Source organism: Sturnus vulgaris, chromosome W (genome assembly GCF_052056855.1).
Source record: "Sturnus vulgaris isolate bStuVul1 chromosome W, bStuVul1.hap1, whole genome shotgun sequence".
Classification (NCBI taxonomy): Eukaryota; Metazoa; Chordata; class Aves; order Passeriformes; family Sturnidae; genus Sturnus; species Sturnus vulgaris.
The window spans coordinates 71,515,986-71,525,251 of record NC_142282.1 but is presented as its reverse complement, the minus strand read 5'-3'; the positions used below and the strand labels follow the sequence as shown (position 1 = coordinate 71,525,251).

At 47.3% G+C, this 9,266-nt stretch overlaps 1 long non-coding RNA gene across 1 annotated transcript; it reads left to right on the top strand.

Annotated features, from left to right (window-relative positions):
• Positions 1-7,507: 7,507 nt before the first annotated feature.
• On the top strand, positions 7,508-8,696 carry LOC148220391 (uncharacterized). Its single transcript, XR_015799035.1, has 2 exons — positions 7,508-7,750; positions 7,871-8,696. It is a non-coding gene; the product is annotated as an uncharacterized LOC148220391 (long non-coding RNA).
• The last annotated feature ends 570 nt before the right edge of the window (positions 8,697-9,266 follow it).

The following is a 9,266-nucleotide window of genomic DNA, read 5'->3' as shown; positions in this document are numbered from 1 at the left end:
GCACAGCTGAACTGGGAGCTTATCTTGGAGACAAGACAAAAAGGAAGGTATATGTCCAGTGGAAGCAAGGTCACATGACATGGGAAAAATAGAGATTCTTCTGCCACTGTAGTGAGAAAATTTGTGTTATCAAAGCTCAACTGGAGTTGAAGCTGCCCAGAACTGTGGGGCACAATAAAAAGAGGGGTTTTTAAATATATTAGTGGCAAAAGACAGTCTAGAAATAACATCTTCCTGTTACAGGATGATCACCTCACAAACAGGGACATGGACAAGGCAGAGGTATTTAATGCATTCTTTGCCTCTGTCTTCAACACTGATGATGGACTAAGGGGATTCCAGTGCCCATAACTGGAGGACCATGGCTGTGAGAATGACAACCTCCAAGCCAACCCCAAACTTGTGTGGGATTTGTTGCTTAAGCTTTTAAGGTTAAAGTTATTGTCTAGGGTTAGGTAACGGTTAGCCTATGGGTACTGATGGGATTCATCCGAGAATACTCAAAAGGCCTGGCTGATGTCATCACGAGGCCATTTTCAATTATTTTTCAATGGTCCCAGTCGACTGGAAGCTGGCTAAATGTTCCAATTTTCAAGAAGGGCAAGAAGGATGACCCTGGTAACTACAGGTCTGTCAGTCTCTCTTCAGTGACTGGTAAAATTATGGAGAAGATTATTCTGGGATGCATTGAAAAACACCTGAAGGACAATGCAGTCATCGGTCACAGCCAGCATGGCTTCATGAGGAGAAAGTTCTGCTTGACAAATCTGATTTCCTTTTGTGACAAGGTAACCCACACAGTTGATTGTGATACATGAAGGGATGGGAGACATCAACAGAAGTGCGGGTGAATTTAAGATTTATTCAGAAGCACTCAGTATATATATCTCTAAACATAAAGACTAATTTTAGTTGCAACTTGCAGGCTTAATCACAGTTCTACAATAAATATGTCCTCTTGACATCTTCTATTGTTCTCTCCAAAGTCAGTAGAGCATAAGGAGCATACTGTACCAAGTTTCTTCATGCAATAATGGAAATAGTGTCCTGTTCCTGTCCAACCTATTCCAAGGCACAAGTCAGCTGCCAGTGGTTCTGCTGGCACTGGTGTTAAAAGAATAAAGTCTGTGGGGACTTGTCCACAAGAAAACAGCTCCCAAAACTGCTGTGGCGTGGGTCACTCTTCCACAGGGTGCAGTCCTCCCAGGACAGGCTGCTCCAGCCTGGAAGCAGGGGTCCCCTTTCTCCACCGGGTGTCCCACTGGATCTCAGCCTTTTCCAGGCATCCACCAGCTCTGGCGTGGGCACCTCTCCCACAGGCTGCTGGTGGATATCTGCATTCCCTGTGGACCTCCATGGGCAGCAGGGGGACAACCTGCTTCACCGTGGTCATCACCATGGCCTGCAGAGGAATCTTGGCTCCGGCACCTGGAGCACCTCCTCCCCTTCCTTCTTCACTGACCTTGGTGTCTCCATGTTGTTTCCTGTAGTGGTCTGAGAGACTTCACCCTAGTTCCCAACTTGCTCAGATGTTTGGAAGAAGCCTCTGGGATCCGCTACGTGGACGTGAATAAAAGATAACAAAAGAGGCTCTTTCCCCCCTGGGGAGAATCTGAGGTTTATTTCTTGTGGGCTTCCAGGAACAAAAAGAGGGAGAGGTCAGGGGGCATAGGTCTTTTCTAGGGTCTGTAAGGGGCAGGGGGAAATTGGATCTTGGCCAACTAAGCACGACCAGAGGGGAGAGGGACCAGACCACAGGACATTACAGGGGTCACGGAATCTACCATTTTCAATACATCTAGTGAGTTACAACATCTCCCCGTTTTTTGTTTAACAAAGTTGAAGGAAGGATATTAGGTTCATTTTGATTCAAATTATGATCTTGCCCACCACTTGCATTTCGTGGGAGAGTTAGATTGTTCTAGGTTTTTCATCCCTATGTGATTGACTACTGAGGTAGAAGTAATGAGACCATCAATAGCCTTAAAAATCAAGTGACATAGGATCCCAAACTCCATTATAACAAGGAAAATAATAATAAAATTTAAGAAAATTGTTTTAACTATAGAAGTCTACCACCCTGTGAGTCCCCAGCCTTTGAACAGTTCATTGAACCACTCTTCAGATTCTTGCTTCACTTGTCCTATCAAGCTGTTCCTGTTTCGGAGGGCAGCGTGGATGGTAAGAGCTCTCGAGGTCAGGTTCATGCAGCAAAGTCCTTCAAATTCCTGGCACCCATGTCCATGCAACAGTAGGAGAAAATCTATAGCAGCACGATTTTGGAGTGTGGCCTGCCTGGTAATTTCCGCGTTTTCCAGGAGGGAGCTGATTGCTGTGGATGTTAAGTTTTCCTGTTTGACTACCCAACACTCTAGGTGGCCCAATTCGCCTAGAGCTTTGGCTGCTGCAACCCACAGAAGAAACAGGGACACAGCAATTTTTTTTTTACTTAGCCCAATGGAAAATTTCAGAATCACAGTGTGGGTCCAAATTGTCAGCACTTCTCTTTTGGATTTTATTAGTTGATTTGTTTTTGTGAGTCCAAATGCTAATTAAGGTTTTGTTGGGTGCCAACAGGAACAACTGCCCAAAGGTGCATGGCCCTCCTAAGAGCCGAGAAGGGATCCCTGCCTATGCCCGATCGCCACAATTCAAGAACAATCACCTAGGGAGGCTTTTGGGACTTGAATGAGTTGGACTGTCAGCTGCAATATGGTTTAGAACATTACACCACCTTTTGGCAGTGAATTCCTCACGATATTGTGTTCTATTGTGGAACTCTTTTAAGCTAGAAGGTTTTAGGAGGATCATAAAATGAATGCAATATTGTGCTGGGTAGGAACCCAACAGCTCTAATTCTTGGGGTTCTTGAGCTGTTTTGGGCAAACTTGGCAGCAACTCCTCTATAGGATTCTTACTCATTAGAGCTTGCTGCCTATGATTTTTGTGTGATGAAATGGTGTGTGACTCAGGAAGTTCATTGGGAATCTGTGTTTCAAAGCTGGATGAATATTCTCCAGCCTTCAATGGGATTCCTACCAGGCAGGTGGACATAGGGTCTTTTGCTGCTGCTGTGGACAGACATATGATTTCCTGTTGGAGTGTCTGTGCCAGGGTCACCCAGATGTTTTGACGTGGCTGAGGGACGATCCATGCAGCTGCCAGACTGTTCAGTGTTAACAAGAAGACAACTTGGATGGGGTTCATCACGGGGTTGAGTGGAGGGAAGGTTTTCTCTAAAAGGAAAGACAAATGTTATAAAACATGTTAAAGGTCTCTGTCTGCCGGAATGTCGTCCTCTATGAAGATTTCCTTTCTTTTTTCGGTGGGGTCTTCTTTTCGAAGCCACAGCCACTTGCTCCTCGTCCCCCTCAGTTGGAACAGGATGTTTGGGGACATACGGTTTCACCCACTTTTGGGGAATCCACCGAGGGCCTGAGGGAGTGGATACGCACGCATAGCCACGTCCCCAGGTAACGAGCTCATAGGGACCTTTGGTTTCCCAGGTTTCTGGGTCCCTAATCAAGACTGGTGGATGTTGGGATAACAAACTGTTTCCCACTGTTAAAGTGACGTACCACAGGTGGATTATGTTTTCAAATGAACAATTCAGGAAATTGATAGTAAACATGGCTTTGCAGAGCTTCTGCTGTGGAGACATCTACACAATTGAACTGCTCTGTTTAGCCAAGACCTGCTTGAGCATCTGATTGGCTCGCTCAACTACACCTTGGCCTGTGGGGGAGTAGGAGGTGCCAGTTTTATGTTCCACTCCCCACTGCTGGACGAATTCTGGGAACTCCTTGGACTTATACGCTGGGCCCTTATCAGTGTTGATTTCCCTAGGGATCCCCAACACTGAAAAGGCTTGCACTAGGTGTTGTTTTGCTTTCACAGCCCTTTCTCCCATGTGGGCAGAGGCATACACTGCACCTGAATATGTGTCAATGCTTACATGAACATATTTGAGGCGACCAAAACTGGGAATATGTGTGATGTCAGTCTGCCACACCTCACAGCTGCCAAGACCTCGGGGGTTAACCCCCATGCCCATTGATGGCATGGTCTGGAGCTGGGAACTGGGACAGGTGGCTACAATGGCTCGAGCCTGACTCCATGTTAGCTGGAACTGGCGCATTCTGATGATATTGTAGATGGCTCAGCTTTGTCTGTTGAAAGATGTCAGGGAGGCGTGCTTGTTCAGCTGGAGTTGCTTGTTCAGCTGGGGTTGAAAGGGAGTCTGCCTGATGATTCCCTTCTGCAATGTCGCCTGGCAAATCGGTGTGTGATCTCACATGCATCACATAGAACGGATGCTCTCTATGGGAAATCAAATAAATTAGTTTTGAAGGCAACCTGAAAAGCTGCTCATTCTTGATGTCTCTGAGCACTGCCTGCTCCGCCCTGGACACTACCCCCGCTACATAGGCTGAGTCCGTTATCAAGTTGATTGCCTCCGAGAACTTCTCAAAGGCTCTCATGACTGCTGCCAGTTCAGCTACCTGGGGTGATCCCTCCACAAACTCAACATCAGCTTCCCAATGCTGAGTCTGGGGATTTCTCCAAGTCATCACCGACTTGTGGGAAGCCCCGGATGTATCCGTGAACACTGTGAGAGATTTGAGTGGTCTCCAACTCCTCTTCTCACGAGGAATGAGGTGGAATTCCTCATTAAACAGCTTGTGAGACGGGGCATGGACTGATATTTGTCCTCTATAGCTGTCCAGAGACAATTGGAGACTGGCATTGCTCTGGAGCAAATGCTCAAACATCTCTTTAGTCAATTTCTCGGGAGAGTTCCTCCCCTCCTCAGAAAGTTTGACTGGGAAGTGAATACATGTGAAGTCACAACCAGCCAGTTCATACAGTCTCATCCTTGCTTTCTAAATCAGCTGAGCTATCAGCTCTTGTGGCTTAGTGATGGTTTTGGATCTCTGGTGGGAGAGGAAGACCCACTCTATGATTAAGACTGAATCTCTCTGCCCCTCGATCCATTGGAATATCAACCCATCTAAGTGTGGCAGTTTTCCTAGGACAATGAATTTGAAGGGCAGCTCGGGCTGGTAATGATGAGCCTGCCTCTCTCCTAAAGCCTTCTTGTACCTTTTCGATTGCAGTCGTTGCCTCTGGGGTCAGTTCTCTGGGAGAAATCAGGTCTCTCTCCCCCTTAAATAAATTGAAGAGGGGTTCTAGAACTTCATTCGTGAGGCCTAGCCAGGGCCTGACCCAATTCAATGACCCACAGAAGGAATGAAGATCTGCCAAGGTTTTTGGATTACAATTAATTTCCAATTTCTGTGGAACAATGGTCTGTGCAGTGATTTCCAAGCCCAGGTACTTCCAAGGTGGCATCCTTTGGACTTTGTCCTCCTGCAATTGAAATTCAGCAGAGGTTAAAACTTTAACCACCAGGTCAAGTGTGTTTTGGAGTATACAGTCATCGGGGGCACACACAAGCACATCATCCATATAGTGTAAGATGATGGCTTCCCTTCTCTGAGCACGCACCTGGGACAGCAATGAGGCCACGTACCACTGGCAGATGGAGGGACTACACTTCATTCCCTGTGGCAAAACTTTCCAGTGGTAGAGCTTCATTGGGGCTTCTCGATTGATGGTAGGAACCGAGAAGGCAAACCGTGGGGCATTTTCTGGCTGTAGGGGAATGTGGAAGAAACAGTCCTTGATGTCTAGAACAGCCAATTGCCAATCTCGGGGAAGCATTGTTGGGGAAGGCATCCCAGGTTGGAGTGACCCCATGTCCTCAATTACTTTGTTTATTTCCTGGAGGTCATGGAGCAGCCTCCACTTGTCCTTCCCTGGCTTCTTTCTTACAAAGACCGGGAAATTCCATTAGCTGGTTGTCTCTTCTATGTGGCCTTTAGCCAATTGCTCCTCCACAAGCTCTTGAAGTGCCTTGAGCTTCTCCTTAGACATCGACCACTGTGCTACCCTCTTTGGGGTGTCATCTGGCAGTGTTAATTTATGGGTAGGGCGCTCTACAGTGGCCACCTCTAAAAATCCCCGGGAGTCTTAGGAATAATGAATTTCACTCCCCACTGGGACATGGTGTCTCTCCCCCATTGGGGGAAATTTATAGTCTGAAACAAATGGACAAACGCTAGTCAATTTTCCATCCAGCCCTTCAATTTGCACTATGTTATTTGATATTTTTGCCAATTTTACCCCTACTACACCTTGGATTTTGCCAGCCATAAGTTGTAATTCCCAGTGTGACGCTCACATCCTCTAGGGTATGATAGTCACATCGGCCCCTGTATCCAGTACCCCTTCCACATGGTGGTGGTCTGATCCCCGGGTTCGGTTGCGTGCCAAAGAAGGTTTTTCCTCACCCACGACTTCTGCCCAGTAGACTTCAGGTGATTTTCCATCTACTGAGATCTCCGCTGGAATAGGAATGGCTTAGGCGAGGATTTGCCCCTCGACCAGGTAATATGGCGGTAGAGGACATAGTGCCAGGAGAATGAGGCCGGTTATGCTTTCCTTGATGGTCATGGGAGCCACCTCAATCTCCAGGGGTGTATGTGCTGTGTCCCCAATAACAAAATATTCACTGTCCACTTTCATGTGGTTTAACGCCACATCCTGTGAGCAGTTAGGCAGATCCACTGTAATGACTGTCCAATCAGCTGACCTGAAATGAAAACCTTTGGTAGTCACGAGCCTAAAACGGCCTTGTGGCTGCCTAACCTTGTGAATTGAAGATCTGACATTTTGATTGTCCTGCAACCCCTCCTCCCCCTTTTTTTTTAAGAGAGAGACTTTTGTCGCTGTGGAGCCCGCAGTATTTATAGCCGAGCGTGCTATTTTGTTAATGGCGGGGACGCGCTGTAGACCTAGTTTTTTTGTTTGTTGGTCTTCTTCTGTTTCTGGTTGTGTGGACAGTTGCTGGCGAAATCTCCTGGCTTCTTGCACTGGAAGCAGATGATCTTCTGCAGCTGCTCTGGTGACATTGGTTGCTTCTTTGCTCCTGGTGTCACAGCTGCCATAGTTTTTGGGTGTGCCAGTCCAGGATTTCTCTCATGTCCACTGAGCAATCCCGCTTTCCTGGTGCAGGCTTCTATCATCTGTGCTAAGCTAGGTGCTGGCTCAAGGGGAAGGCTAAGGATAACCCTGCGGCAGGTTTCATTAGCATTCCTCTGAGCCATCTCCTTAATCAATTCGGCTCGTACCACCAGATCACCCACCTGCCTTTCCACTTGCACCCAAAGACAATCTACAAACTGTAAGAAATTCTCAGAAGCATACTGTTTAATGTTAACATAAGTAACCTTAGTGTCCACTGTTGGTAATTGGTTAAAAGCCTTTTCTGCAACATCGCATATTTTATCCAGGACAGACTTGGATAATATTCTCGTTTGTTTCTCGGGGCAGTGCCAATCCTCTTCCCCACATAGGTGTTCATATGCAATTTCATTATCATCAGCATCTTTCGCATCATCAGAGCTTTGTAAAAGCTCTTGTAAAAGCACTTTCAAACATCTTTTCCACAGGCTTTCCAATAGATCATATTCCGAGGGAGTTAACAGACATCAGAAAAGATCCTTGATATCATTTGGAACTAGTTCGTTTGAGCTAAAGGTGGCTCTCATAATGCCTTTAAAAATTTCACTACTTCTGCCAAATTCTCTCTGTACTTTACAAATTTCCTTTTTATCTTGATAGGACAAAGGCTGGTAACTTCTCTTGCTATTTCTCCTACCGAGATAAACCACGTGAGCATCTGATGGTATATTTTCTTCTCCCAGGTTTTGACTTACAGGGCTGGGCACCGCCCCTCCCCCCCCCCCCCCCGAGCCTGGGAGGCTGCTTACCATCCCCCACCGAAAAGACACCATCTGTTCTGCAGGGGCTGTGAGCTGATCCCTCCCCACCCCCATCCCCACCGGCACTGAACCCAGCAGGGGCTCCACCGCCCCCCCCCACTCCCGCAGTAGCTTGGAGGGCAGGCATGTGAAACCGGAGCAGGGGAGGGGTAGCCATTGGAACCAGGATTACAGCACATGGGGGCGGGGTTGCAGGGTGATGTCATGCAGGTCAGGCTCTTGGAGGAGGGAGGGGGTTGGGTTATGGGAGGGGAATAGGTTAAGGGCAGGGATCAGAGGGTAAAAGGGATTGTGGGATGACAGAGGAAACACGTGGCCGCCACCATATGGCACCTCGACCATGCGGTCTACAGTGCCCCAGGGACAAGCCACATGGCCAGGGCCATCTTGGATCTTGACCCCAGCCCCTTCAGGCTTAGCCACGTGGCCATTGCCCTGAAGGGAAGGGAAGTCACTTCTATAACTTTCTGAACACTGCTCCTAAGGGAAAACATTTGGGAGGGAAGGGTACAAGGAAGAATGGCTGACAATTTTCGAAATATCCTCAGAACTGGGTTACTGGGGAGGACTCAGGGGCCCAGAGCAGCTTTGGCTATGCCGGGTGCCCTGTGGTTCCCGGGGTGACTCCCAGGTCGCCTCCAGTTCTAGGTTATAGGGTTTTGGAGAAAGGGAAGGTTAATTCGGGCTGCGATGTTGCTCCTGTCTGTTGTTTTCTGTCTGAAGTAAAAGTTTTTGAATTTGTAAGAATATAGGGAGGAATAAAGAGGCTGTTTCATCTCCATTTTCCACTTTTAAAGTTAATAAATCCCCTATTTCATCCCAAAATAAAAGTGAATTTATATCTTGCAATTCAAGGTCCGATTTTTCAAGACAGTCAGCTTGTAAAATGTGCTAATCTTTTCTTAGAGATTAAAACATCTCCTGAACTTAATATTTCCCTAAGCTGGGAACTTAAACTGTTTTGTAGGGTAGGTAGTTGTGACCCCATGATGTTTAGTAACAATCTGCCTGTATATCTACTCCAACCACAGTTAAAAACACAGAAAAGTGCGTCAGTTGTTAAAAATCTGCCGTGTATAGCACGGTGTCTGGGCTCTCTTGCTGTGCCATGCTTGTTTCCAGGATACCTGTCGCAGTTCTGATGTTAATACCGCCGGCAAAAACCATGCACCACCTCAAAGCCACTTTTGGGATCGATCCCGCCAAGCGAATCCGCAAATAAACGCAAAAAGCCGTGGAAATGCACCCGCTGCCACTTTCAAGCCAATCAAAGCTGCTGCCTGCCGCAACCGGGGCTTTGACTCACCCTTTATCTTGCAGGCATAGGCTTCTGTGTAACTGTAGAGGGTCCCTGTCCAGAACCGACCTGCCTGGGCTACTGACAGGCTCCCGATTCGTCCTTAAAGTCTCACAACTGCC